This window comes from Anabrus simplex, chromosome 1 (assembly GCF_040414725.1).
Source record: "Anabrus simplex isolate iqAnaSimp1 chromosome 1, ASM4041472v1, whole genome shotgun sequence".
NCBI classification, from domain to species: domain Eukaryota; kingdom Metazoa; phylum Arthropoda; class Insecta; order Orthoptera; family Tettigoniidae; genus Anabrus; species Anabrus simplex.
Window position 1 is genome coordinate 66,476,082 of NC_090265.1, and position 14,788 is coordinate 66,490,869.

General features: G+C 39.0%; 1 protein-coding gene across 3 annotated transcripts in view; it reads left to right on the forward strand.

Annotated features, from left to right (window-relative positions):
• The window catches only part of Pkc98E (Protein kinase C), a 247,283-nt gene that overhangs the window by 1,456 nt on the left and 231,039 nt on the right, over positions 1-14,788 (forward strand). The gene's annotated exons all lie outside the window — the stretch shown is intronic.

Genomic DNA, 14,788 nt, shown 5'->3' on the forward strand with positions numbered 1-14,788 from the left:
CCTGGAATTACCATTCTACTCCAAAAACTAAATTTACTTTTATAACCTAAAGAAGAGGAGCACTCGTCATTGTCCATTGCTAATGTTTTTTTTTTCTGTTTGCTTTATGTCACACCGACACAGATCTTATGACGACAGTGGGATAGGAAAGGCCTAGAAGTGGGAAGTAATCGGCCATGGCCTTAATTAAGGTATAGCCCCAGCATTTGCCTGGTGTGAAAATGGGAAACCATGGAAAACCATCTTCAGGGCTGCCGACAGTCCACTATCTCCTGGATGCAAGCTCACAGCTACGCAATCCTAAACGTAGGGCCACCTCGCCCGGTATATTGCTAAACTACAAACACTTGCATTCCTATTGGCCAATGTGAAGTTATTCACGTCAATCATAATAACTAGATTGTATTACCAACCCTGGCAGAATAAAAACACAAAGAAACAGGACTTAAAAAGGACACAGTGATGTTGAATACAGGATAGGAATGATTTTATATCGGAACTTACCTTAATGCAGAGGAGAATACAGCGCTGCAGCGGTGGCAAGGAATTAGTGCACACTCTGTTCTAGGGGGAAGGAGCTCTTGAAGAGGGAGCCGCTTTGCGGCGGCTCTGACCTGATCCCCTTTGCTTGTCCCCAAATCACTGGTCTTCTCCATTCCAACCTTACCCTAACGTATCCAGACCAATGGTCTTGTCCATTCCTACCCTAACCAATCCAAACCAATGATCTTGTCCAGGCCAGTGTGGTTTTTACACAGGGAACTATAGGCCTAGCGCCGATTCGTGGCGGTTCTAACCTGGGGGCTTGCGCTCCCAGACCCCTTTGCTTTTCCCAAAATTATTATTAGGACCCCCCGGCCATCACCATGGAGACCAGGCACCTGGGATTTGTCCACCCCTGGCTATAAACTGACAAGTGGTGATAAATACCCACACCCTCACTAAATACCCGAATTCCCTGTCATAGTTTTAACATTCATCACAGTATTGTAGAGGAGTGCAGGCGGTGGCAGGTCCAAGCTCGTATAGACGTCGCTCCTTGCTCTCCCCTGTTCCCTAATACCTTGTTTGCCATAACAGTGCATGCCTCGTCACAGTTCAGAAGTTGGTATCCCACCTCCTCGCAGGCCCAGGTGATATCACGAAGGAAACTCTGTATGATTTCCCCAGGCATTTGGAATACAGAGTTGTTCTGCCTCTAAAAAAAAAAAAAGTCGCTTCCACCAAACCAGTCTCATCCGTGCCCGTGACAATATGGAAGCTGCTGGGGTATGGGTAGTGCTGCGTAAGGACATTCAGAGCACGACCAGTGCGTCTGTTTTTTTTTTTTTCTTTCTTTCTATTTGCTTCGCGTCGCACCGACACAGATAGGTCTTATGGCGACGATGGGATAGGAAAGGCCTAGGAATGGGAAGGAAGCGGCCGTGGCCTTAAGGTACAGCCCCAGCATTTGCTTGGTGCGAAAATGGGAAACCACAGAAAACCATCTTCAGGGCTGCTGACAGTGGGGTTCAAACCCACTATCTCCAAGATGCAAGCTCATAGCTGTGCGTCCCTAACCGCATGGCCAACTCACCCGGTATGTCTGATTGTTATGAAAGGTGTTGGTCAAAGGGTCAGTCATGCTGGAATAGCACTTTCTGGTCTGCAAGGAAAGCAATGGCAAACTACTTTCACTCATCATCTTGCCTAAGTTTAGTACACGCCAGTTTGGCACCTCCATCGGCTGTTGCTGTTTCCCCATAATCACATAGTCTTCGGTGCCATTTGTGGATCCAACCAGCCTCTGGGCTGATGACCTAATAGACTTCCTCCAGGTGGAGAATGATGGTCATCAAAATGTCATTTTGAATTCCAAGTTTAAGAGGCAAGAAAAGATGCAAATAAGTTCATCCCAGCCCAGATGATGTCAAGAAATATGAATGTATATTGGATTGACATTGCCATTGGAGAACTTACTTTTGAAAGAATAAAGCATGTCACCTACCTTTCATAAATGGTGAGAACAAAGTAATGGATGAAATCAACAAACGCATGATGTCTGGTAATAAAGCCCGTTTTTACAACCGATCATATAAGCTCCTAGGCTGCTGAAGTTGGTGTTCGATGGACAATAAATATAGCAAATAGGAAGGTCACGAAAGTGTGGTAATGCTGCAGATGCCTTAGCAGAGTGCAGCCAAGTATTAACCTACTTGAAAATGCTTTTGGGAAGGTGTGCTATGAAGGACAACAGTTGCGGCCACAGGATAATCTGCACATATCTCTGTGCTGTCAGTGTCCCTAGTATCACTTCTAGTGGTAAAATACTTTAGTAGGTGATGTCCTCCCCATCACCCACCCACTCGACCAGCACACCAGCTGGCAGTGATACAGCAAAGGCAGAATTGAGGCACACAGCTTGAAGCCTCCAGACATGCCTTCACCCATGCAGAAGGAGAACCTGTATTCGTCACTAAAGACAAATCGGTTCCAGTCTGTAGCAATTTGGGCTTGTTGTTCACGACACCACTGTAAATGGAGACTACGTTGGGTGGGTGTGAATGGCAGAACAGGTGATGGTGCCATGCACACTGTTATTTCATTTCATCTGTCAGTCATTAATCATTGCCTCAGAGGAGTGCGACAGGCTTCGGCAGCCAGCACAATTCCTATCGTTGCCGCAAGATAAGGGCTTCATTCATTCCATCCCTGACCCGGTCACTGAGTGGAAGACACGTTATAGGTCTTCATTTTCTCATCATCTCAGTTAATCGTTTATATAAGTAAGAATACTTCTTGGGGTGGGATGATTGGTCCCTGGCAAGCATAAAGGAAGGATCTCTCCTTTCTGCTCTTAAGGTATTGCTACACATCATTTTCTAATGCATTTTCTATTTCCTAACTGTGCACACCAGATACAGAAGCAACATTTAATAACATGTAACCCCATTGCCTCGAAATACACTGGTGGACAAAAAAAAAAAAGAAAAAGAATCACTTTGTGAAAACAAAAGCTTCATTGTTAACCCTCCGTTGGTCGCGCCTCATTTCTTAACGCTGCTGGTCGCGGGTGAGCGGAGCGCTCACCATTAATGTAATATGATTTTTTAGGCCTTTATTGTTATTATTTTTGGTTTGTTGTTTTAATTTTGATACTTTTTATTCTTTAATTACTTTTTTGTTGACAGGTTAAGTTAAGTACAATATTCATTGAAACAGAATACACATAATTATGCAAACACCATGGTGACTTACTCTCCTACGGAATAGCAAACTTTACAGCGTTGTACAAAGCCCTCAAATATTTCTCGTATCGCTGCCAATTTATCGACAGATTTCCTTTCATTTCTCGTCTGAGCATCATCAAATCGGAGACATCTCAAAAGTAAGTAAAATCTCCGGTATGACATCACTAGGGGAAATATTTCTGTAGCTGTCCCATCTGTCGCCCACACTGTCTTCGCATTCTGTGTAACACGTGACACCTGGTGGATGAATCACGATGTTTCTTTTCTTCCTACGTTTGTTGGGACTAGGGGGATGAATATTCCACAGAGTAATGTTGTTATGACCAACGTATTGAGGATCAGGCTCGACTGGCTGACCAGGAACGGCTCCGTCCACAGAAACATCAGATGCGCTGTCGTGATCGCTGTTGGCGGGTTGCTCTGTATCTGAGTACTCAGAATCTTCATTATTGCATTCAGCTAAGAGAACTGCTTCATCATCCGACTCCTCTAATAACCAATTACAAATCATCAAATCTTGATTCATGACTTGTAGGCTAATATGAAAGGAATAATGTGGAAGTTGGAAAAAATGTAACGCCAATGGTCGCGGGTGAGCGACTTGTTCACTTATAGTGCACTGTGGTCATTAACGGTTGCCTGGCTGGTAATGAAAGTCGCGCCGCACCCTGCAACATTGTTGGACTTGCTCAGAACATTCCAAAAGTCAGCTACTCGGTGATAAGAAGTATAGTGCTACTTAGCTTCGCACGGCACATCTTAAAAAAGGAAAGTGAGCGACGCGCTCACCCCGCGACCAATAGAGGGTTAAATACCAATTATTAGAGGGAATTGTTCCATTAATTACATTTCAGGTGGTTTCTAATGTGTATTCTGCAGTTTTGAAGAATATGATGTTTAGAGATCATACAAAGGGAGTAAATAAACTTAAGAAACTGCTTTCGATCCCTATGTGCTTGGCACTCAATTTTATTGCATCGACTAGCATAAAAACGTAAGTTTCACTATACTGGGGCAGAAGCTGTTGATGGATTATCAGTGTGTGACACAACATATCTCACAAAGGAAAATTTTCCTTCAATGATAATAGGTCTTGACCATATGAAACAAATTGATAATTTTAGATTACGTAAAAGAATACAGTTGCAACTGGTACATAACTGTACATCCCTAAATGAAGTACAGGTATGAACCAGAAACTAACCAGTCACTATCAGGAATGTTATCCCTAACGGTAACCTATCAGAAATTGTGTTACTGACAGTAATACATATTAAGATTGTTGCATGACCTAATAACCTTCGTCACATTCCAGTTTATTTCCAGTGGACCAGAGCCTAACCTATCAATAACATTTATCTTTGTTGTTGTTAGGCCTAGGGGCTTTATCACTAACCACAATTTTTTATCTTGGCTGTGGTTTAATCCACTCTGTTTATCTTAAATTGTCAATCTTGAGGAATCAGCTTGCCAAACAGAGGCAAGGGTGACTATGACAGGCCTTCGTCGACAATGACCCTGATTATAAGTAGGTTATTCTTTGCAGACAAAACATATGCATATTCACACTGGGCTGTAGACCATATTCTCTGCACTGTTACATGAATCATAATTGCATGAGAGAGAAAAATATTTAAGAGGTGAATCACGCACATAGCCTACACAGGTGAGTCTCATTGTTATAAACATGAACTACCTCTCACTAATATGTGCTAGGGTAGTTGGTATTTAAGGTGTTCAGTAAACCATCTGCACATGTTCCTCATTGTCATGAGTAGAAGGGGTGATTTCTGAGAGCTGCATAAAGAAATGGTTATTGGCAGTTGTGCTTAGGGTAGCATTGCAGGTTGTGAAATGTTCACATCAAGCTATGGTGAAGGCTTATTATGAGTGGGCAAGTGGCACCATTATGATAATCTACATGGAAACTGCAGAATGCAATTTGCAAGTGACGTGAGAGGTGAGCGTGAGCTATGAAGTTGCATAGCGGCTGACTGATATGCTACAGTGGAGCAGTTCACCACCCTGTTTATTGTGCAATGAAAAACACAGGCTTCTGAGAGCCTTCTTACAATTTCAAAAGCAATTTAGACAAGTAAAGATGCATTTAAGTTCAGAAGATGCTGCGAGAGCAGTAGCCCTGGTTGAGGTTGAAAGAAGTTACCCTTATACTGTGGAAGTGTTGGGAACCTCAGCTTCCACCATACATCAAACAATGGAGAACTCAGGTCACACACTAGGAAACCTGTATGAAGTCAGAGCAGGTCAACTTCTGTGAAAGGTGATCGGTATATCACCCTTTGGATGTTACGTGATCACCATACTATTGCCATTGAAATAAAAAATTGATCCAAGTCTGCAGTGTGAATGTTAGTGACCAGACTGTGAGGAGGTTAAAAGAAGCAATTCCGTAAACAAAAGGATCACAAGACAGCACTGTATAGAACATCTTCATTTTCACAGTGACTTCAGCAGTGGACAATGGAGCAGTGGGAGTGAGAACTTTAAGATGCTTTTTTTTTTTTTTTGCTAGTTGCTTTACGTTGCGCCGACAGACAGGTCTTATGGCGACGATGGGACGGGGAAGGGCTAGGAGTGGGAAGGAAGTGGCCGTGGCCTTAATTAAGGTACAGCCCCAGCATTTGCCTGGTGTGAAAATGGGAAATCACGGAAAACCATCATCAGGGCTGCCGACAGTGGGATACGAACTTTAAGATGAGTATCATTTCTTTGTGGGGTGCAAGTGACTAATCAGGCTAATACAAACAAAAAGAATAGATATGTAAATCTCAAAATCAAAATCACTAAAATATCCAAAGATATTTGGTTCTTGAAAGAATGTTTGAAATGTAAATTAGTACCTAGGTTTTTAAAATCTATACAAAGAAAAAACATATCTAATTCAAAGATAGCAGATACTCAAAACAAAATAAATGAGATCTGGCTGAAAAGTGAAATTAAAGCTCTCTATAGGAAGAAATCATTTTTGAACTTGCAATTATATCGTACACACTTGCAAATTGCACAAGAATTATCTCCCTTAGAATGGAACTCTATCCAAAATCATATAACAGAGAAACTTGCAGACGTTTTAGACAAGAAACAAAAAACCCTAGATAACACTCTTAAAAGAAAACAAACCAAATCATAACAAATCTAACAGTAGAGCAAATAATCCTAATTCTAACCTTAAAAACATTCCCTCCACTATCAATCTCTCAAACACAAACTTCACTGATAATGAAATGAACCTATTAGATAAAGGTTCAAAATTTAATTGGCCTAACTCTCAAAAAGTAGAAGACGTAATCAATATAGTAGCAGAAGTTGAATCAAACTTGAATAAATTAACACCAGATATACAAAACGACATCAGATTTGAAGTTAAAATGAAGCTCCCGGCTTTCGTAAGGGAAATTAATAAAAGTTCTAATCCCACTCTCATAACAGAAATAATGACACTAAAAACAAAACTAAACAAAAATAATGTAGTTGTTACCAAAGCAGACAAAGGTGAAACCACAGTCCTCTTAAATAAAAATGACTATTGATAAAACAGAAGAATTCTTTTCAGACAAAACCTACACTGTTGTAAACCAGGATCCCATAAATAAGATTCAATGGAATCTAAAAATTATCCTCAAGAATTCTACTTTTTTATTTAATGAACAAGAACACCAAAAAATGATAAATATGAATCCAAAGTTACCAACAGCTAGGGCATTGCCCAAATTACATAAACCCAACGTACCCATACGTCCTATAATAAACAGTAGAAATAGTCCCACGTATAAAACATCCAAATTTATACACTATTTCCTCAAAAGTCATTACAAATTTAATAACGAATCGACAATCAAAAATTCAATAGAATTTTGTAATAAACTAGGAAAATTCAATTTACAACCACAACATAAAATGGTTTCATTCGACGTAACCAACATGTATCCAAATATATCGGTTAAAGAAACCATCAATATCATCAAACACAATCTCCTTACATACAGTAAATTAAGTAGATGTGAAATAGATGAATTCATAAACCTACTGAAATTTGTATTAAACAATAATTACTTCACATTTAATAAAAAGATTTACCATCAAACATGCCTAGCAATGGGAGACCCCACGTCGGGCATACTGGCAGACATATATATGGATCATTTGGAGCAAAACAAAATAAACACAAAAATAAATGGACTTTGTCATAATAGATAGCCAAAAAAATGATAGTGAAAAAATCCTAAATTTCTTAAATAATATTGACCCAAATATAAAATTCACGAAAGAAGATGAAACTAACAACTCAATAAACTTCCTGGATATTAATGTAACACGAATAAGAGATAGATTTGAATTTCAAATATTTAGAAAACCATCATACGCTCCTCTAACGATAAAAAATGATTCTCTTCACCCAAAATCACATAAACAGGCGGCTTTTTACAGTTTAGTTTATAGAGCTTTCAAAATCCCCCTTTCAGAGAGTAACTTAAAAAAGGAACTCAATTTTATAAAAGATCTGGCCTCAATTAATGGATACAAAATAAATATGGTCAATCGGATCATCAATAAAGTAAAACAAAAGTTAGCAACTAATCTTACTCCTGAAAAAACTAAGCAATCCAAATTCGCAACATTTACATTCACCAATCCAACCATTTTTCAAATAACTAATCCTATCAAAAAACGAGATGTAAATATAGCATTCAAAACACAAAATACAAACAGAAACATTTTTTTTCAACCACAATAGTATAAATTCTAACAATAACCCTTATCTAAGTTCTGGCATTTATAGATTAACATGTGTAGAATGTAAATGCTCATATGTTGGCCAAACTGACCGTAGCTTTCTCACAAGATACTTAGAACACGTTAATGCTACAAAGCACAACAAACATTCTGCGATGAGTGCTCACATGAAAGAGTCAGGCCACCAATTTACAACCATAAAGAAAGACCTAAAAATTATAAAGAAGGTAGAAAAAGGTAAACTAATGACAGAATTAGAAAATATTTATATCCACTTAGACCAGTACTTCAATAAAGAAAAAAATTTAAATGACGAAATTGAAATAAGAAATCCGTTACACGAACAATTACCGAAACTATTAAAGACCCTTAATCTCGAAAAAAGTAATTTTGCCAAAGTTTTCATTCCCAAAACAACTAATAATCAACCAACATTAAAGAACTCAACCCCTCCCTGCGCTCCTACTAGACATTCCCCTTCCAAAACCACAGCCACAAACATTTCTCCTCTTACCCCTACTCCCTCCCCTCAACCCCCACCACCTCACTCTTACAACACAAGGAGTAGACACAGAACAGACAGTCACCACATAACCTCAGACAACACCAAACCGACAAACAGCAATTGGAGGGGTAAGTGAAGTTTCTAGAAGCACACTCTTACCTAGCAACACAAATTCCGATTACTTACAAGATTCCTTTTCTTGTTACAGACATTCAACAAGATAAACCAAGCAGCAGATTTCAATACGAACGTTGATTTACGTCCCTTTTAATCATCCTTATCAAATCCATTAGTTCAACGAACGGTCATTGACATCTATAAGAACATATCTTTTCAACAGCATTCGCCGAGGTCATATGACAACAAGCATTTAAATTTCTTGAAGACCAACATTTATCCTGTTACAAGTTCAATCATCAAATTGACGATAAATTTGAATCTTATAGACTCTTATCCACAAGGGATAAATAACTTTTTTACCAGATCTCATTGCCAAGAAAATCCTCAAATTTAGCTCCTAAGATTGATTTTCACGTCTTTCTAAGATTTTGAACATGATATATATATTTTTATTTTATTTAATATTTTAGTACTCTCTCTTCCATAATTTTAATGTATCTTCCTATTAAGCACATGTAATTAAGCCATGTATACAAAGATTATATATTTTATGATATTCTAATAGAGTAAGTTTTAAGTTTGTCAAAAATGTTTTAATAGTTCTTAAGTCATTATTTACGTAAATAACAATTATTCGAGATTCAGATTTGGCTGATGATGCTCTATAAGGGAGCGAAAAATGTCCCATATATAACTTTTTAACTAATGAAGTTATTTTAAATGTGACCACATTATAATGTATTGAACAGGTGGATGCATAATAAAACTTGAAAATGAAATTCTCCCTGCAATTTTTTTTTTCAAGAAGGCCATTCCTTGGGTGTTCCATCAGAAGTTATTCTGGCTGTCTGCACTGAGCTCATCTTCGGTAGCGGCGATTTGGGGGGGGGGGGGGTGTCTCACACCCCCCCACCCCCACCTTTTGTAGAAAATGTTACGTTTTTATTCCATTTTAGCCGACTGAAACCAGGAATTATAGCAATTATTCAACAAAGCAATTTGTACAAGCCCTATTGTGTTATCACCTAATTCTTTCCTTTGTTTTCTTTAATTATTAACATTATTAGCGGAAATACGCAAAAAATATCGTTCAACCTGTCTAACCGATTTGTATAGCGCCACAGCAAGTAGTGGAGGCTTTGCATGTGCTGTGAGGAAGGGCAGCAGGGGTATACTTTTTTTGCTAAGGTCATAGACATTGAGGTCTAATTCACCCGTTTACCGCGCACATTCGTCAGTCTGGCAGTGTCTGTTACCTAGTTTCTTAGTGTGTAGTCAAATACTAAATTATTTTTAATTGTTAATCTTGCCATACTTCTTTTTAATTGTGATAAATGTGTAATATTGTTCCTTTCGGGGAAAGTTTTATTGTATGGTATTGAATCAAAATCTCAAAAACTATTATTACCGCACTTAAATCTAAAACTGTCAACCTTTTCCTCTGTCGAAATTCGTTCAGAGAGCATAAGAAATTTCTCATTTTGTGGCTTTTTTGTTCAGTTTTGAATTATTATAATAATGTCATTGGCTTTACGTCCGACTAACTATTCTGATAGTTTTCGGAGATGCCGAGGTGCTGTAATTTAGTCCTGCAGGAGTTCTTTTACGTGCCAGTAAATCTACCGACAATAGGCTGACGTATTTGAGCACCTTCAAATACCACCGGACTGAGCCAGGATCAAACGTGCTAAGTTGGGGTCAGAAGGCCAGTGCCTCAACCGTCGGAGACACTCAGCCCGGCTTCAGTTTTGATGTATACCCCACCACTTCATCCACTATATCCCACAAACCCGGGTACTATTTGTTGTCTGTATAGTTTTTTTGCCCCCGCACTTTTAATTCCCAATTGCTGCTACTGCTCCCCTTCATTGAGAATGGAGGTTTTACAGCCCACCGCTTCATCAGAGAAGTAATTTTAAACAACGTTGTGCCCTTTTTCCCATTTCTTGGGGAGTATTCATCCCGTTGCATGGTAGTGTACGACCTCTTGTGGCCTAATTTGCAACAGACTTCACCAATGACCAAGCAAGTGGATGTGTTGTTTTTGTCATGTAGGTGTCAGCTTGCATTCAGGATTCCGCAAGATGATGATGGTGATGATGCAGGCATCATTAAGGTAATGCCTGTATGGGTACAGGAGGTGAACATCTGAACCTCTTTGTAATTCAATCTATATTTTGACCAAAGTACAACTTTTAATGTTATTAAGTGCATACATTATATGCATACAGTGCAGTTCAGGCCATGTAACCGTTAGCTTGCATTTGGGAGATTGTAGGTAGCTAATTGATGCACCTGTACCGGCAGCATTTTCTCTCCTCCAGTTTCTCACCAGTAATGGTGATTCCAAAGGATCGTTGCACGTGCTCATTACACAGTCGGTTCAAGTAACACCTGCAGATCACCGCAGCATTCACATCTCTGTGGTGTGCATTTGCTGACCGTTCTGCTTCTGCCTTGCCTAACGTTGGAAGCTATATATGAGAGCAGGTCTGACAGTCATCTTGTAAACTTTCCCTTTAATACATTGAGGTCGTAGGCCATACACTACGAGCCTTGTCATTTATTGTAGAGATACGATGCACATTCCCTGGTTCTCATCCTTGTTGCTACGAAGCGAATGTACTGTGTGTGTTAATCATGGGTGATTGGCTCTACAATGTAATATTTTGTATATTTTGTTCATGTAGTTCTCAGAACTGTGTACGGTGGAACCTCGGATTGCGAGTAACTTGGTTTACGAGTGTTTTGCAAGACGAGCAAATATTTTAAATAAATTGTGACTTGATAAGCAAGTGAGGTTTCGCAATACAAGCGTCATGTGTACGTGCGTTTCCACCTCCCCTGTGCCTTTGTTTTGCCCTCCCCCTGCCACTCTCTTTCCTGGGAAAGTGTGTGTAATCATTTCCTGCGCTGGACTTCAGTTGGCGTGCCTCGCTCTCATAGTCAACACCGTACGAGTGTACATGTTTTGTTTCTGTCATTTGTGATATAACTGTTCTGCAACGATGGGCCCTGTGAACGAAAAGAAGCCTAAAAAGGAAGTCGGTCGGAAGAAGGAGATGATTACAGTGGATGAATCTGTTCAATGACAATGCAATGTCACATTTTCTTGAAATCCTCAAAAAGAGGCAAAAGCAACAGTCATTGGACAGGTTCCTCGTTAAAGTTGCACGAAAAGAAAACGCTTCCAATGAGCCAACCGATAGCAGTGATTCCGTTAATGAAATTCGTGCTACACAGTAACTCTTCTGATGTCATCTCTCATCTCCCTCACACCAACAATGATTCTATTGTAAGGTAAAGTGTAGTTTAATTGTTTTACGGTATATTTTGTTTTAGAAATGTTATGCGAATAAATGTTTTTGTGTTGTGGACGAATCATCCGAATTTCAATAGTTTCTTATGAGAAAATTTGCTTTGATATACGGCGATTTGGATTACGAGTATGTTGCCAGAACGAATTATGCTCGCAATCCAAGGTTCCACTGTACTTGTATAGACTTGAGTGGAGAGCGCTCTTGCACCGCATCCGGGAAACTGGTGACGGTTATTTGATGATGATGATTTCTCAGAAAGAAATATAGTTGGCAGCATACTACAGCTCTACTCTTCATATAGTTCTTCCTTTCAAATCATCTCACAGCGGTTTCGACTTGACCTCTCTTTGGACTCGACAGCTGTGTACATAATGGTGGTCGCTTGCTTAAACATAGATTGAATGACAGGGATTTATTTGAGGTGTTACATGCCACCGGCAAGAAAGGGGGGGGGGAAGACAGCTTGTTGCAAGATGAAAGACCACTACTGGCAAAAGATTGAGTTAAGAAACCAGGTGGTTCCGTAAAATTTATGTTGGTCTTCGTGTGGCTCAATGTTTTGAAGTGTACCACTCATAAAGCAATTACACCAACTCAGAGTCCAAGCAGATCCTAATTATTAGCTCAATGTATTTCTTGTACAAACAATTCTGAACGGCGTAAGAACCAAATAAAAATTTCAGTCATATGTTATAGTGTTAACCATTTATAAATAATTCTGACTGAGGGATATTAGAGCATCTAATGAAAAGGAAGTCCTTCCTTCTTTCACGACTCCCTCTTATCTTACTCTTCAAGTGATCATTCTTTTACACGATTTTTCTAATTATAATATTCTTCACAATTTTCCTTGTCAATAAGGACCAATGATCACGTGACAATCATGACAAAAACCATCGCCAGTTAACACGATTAAACAATATTTCTCTGTTACCAATGCTCGGTGTTGATATAGACTAAGCAACGAAAGACTAAATTCACCAATTCTATTATTATAGTCGGTATGGTAAAACTGTATGACATAAATAATGGTAACATTTATTACCTTCTGTTATGTAATACATTTCAATAGGATAATCACATATGTATTTTAAAAAATCCTAAAATGTGGTACCTTATTCCCAAACTTTACATACCGATTTTCATTAAATTCTGTTCACCCATTTTCTCATGGTTCGAAGTTGATGTGGACTTAGCAACAAAAATCGAAATTCATGAATATCTCTGTCATCACAGCCGGTACAGTAACAATGTATAAGACATAAATGGTAGGAAATTTAATTCTATATAACTGTAGTTATGTAATGAAAATGAAATTTTAGGCCTCCCCTAAACTACCATTTCCTCAACATGAAAAAATTATTTATGGTCTATATTGTAGCGACTTATTCCCAGACTTTACATACCGATTTTCATTAAACTCTCTTCAGCAGTTTTCTCATGATGCGCGTACAGACAGTAATTACGGAAAATTAAAAAGGTGCATTTCTTTGTTACTATGGACATGACCGATACTGAAATATCATTCTTTTTAAATTCTAAGCAATATACAGACGAAACTCTTATATAGTATAGAGATTTATTTATTTATTTATGTCACTATAAATATATGTTGAACTTTTTTGTACATAAAAAAGTACTGATTTTCTTGGTAAGGGATCTATCAATTTTATTACAGTTTTTACAGATATCAAGTAAAACCGTATTGACTCACAAGGGAAGGCCGCGAACTGGGGAATCGCTGATCTTATGTAAATTTTGCACACATGTGAAATGAGCCAAGAATAACACAACAGCCAAAACGTTTCTTTCAGAAATTTAGTCTTGCTACCTACAGAAAGTGTTAAGTTCGCACGTTTGAATTGGTACTCTTGGCTACACAGGATTGCAGCGTGTGCTAGGTTCACTCATCGAGGGACCACGCCACTGATCTTCTTTTCTAATCTGTTAGTAATTGTGTAGCACGTTGTGAAAATGAAGTAGCGGCATTAAAAAAATGACGTCCTATATGCCTTTTGCATATAAATAAATAAAAAAACGAATAATGTAAAAATTGAGAAAAATATTCTCCACACGTGCAGTCGAACTCACGACCATCGAATTACTAGTCCAAGCTCTTACCGCTTCGCCAACTACTGCTCGGCGTGCGCACTAACGTAAATGACTTATATGGTGTGAGAGCCCCGTCAACATTTTCATTTTTATTTTCTGTACACTTGGCCGTCTGGAGTTCCCACTTTGGGTACTTTCATTTCTAGCCAAGCCCTGCATGTTCTATAAATTTGAGCGCATTGTCGCCATAAGACCTATCTGTGTCGGTGCGACGAAAAGCAACTAGCAAAAAAAAAAAATTTGAGCGAAATTGGTGGTGACGAGAGGGGAATGCCCCCTTGTCAGAGTTCATGCCATGGTGGCCGTGGAACACCAAAGGAAGAGAAGTAGTTCTTCATCAGGGTGTCGGTCACTGTTGTCGCTTTCTGGTTGGGGATGGCGTAAATCTCAGGCCACTTGGTGAAATAGCCCATGGTAGAAACATGTGGAATTTCCAATTGTGGAAAATGTAAGGGAAGCTTGGCTCCGCAGGTATGAACATGTAATGAGAAGGCAGGACTACTCAGTTTTAAAAACAGCTCTACAATTAGATTCAGATAGTATACAAGTACATGGAAGACCTTTAAAGCGGTGGACCGATAAAATCCAGGCCAACATGAATGCTATTGAGTTAATACCTGAAGATGTCAGCAACTGACTGAAATTGAGGAGATACAGCAAAACAACTGGTCCTGTATGTTGGGATAAATGCTAGGTAAGAGAGATCAGGTGGTGATTTCCAGCATCCAATTCAGGAAATGGCCCTT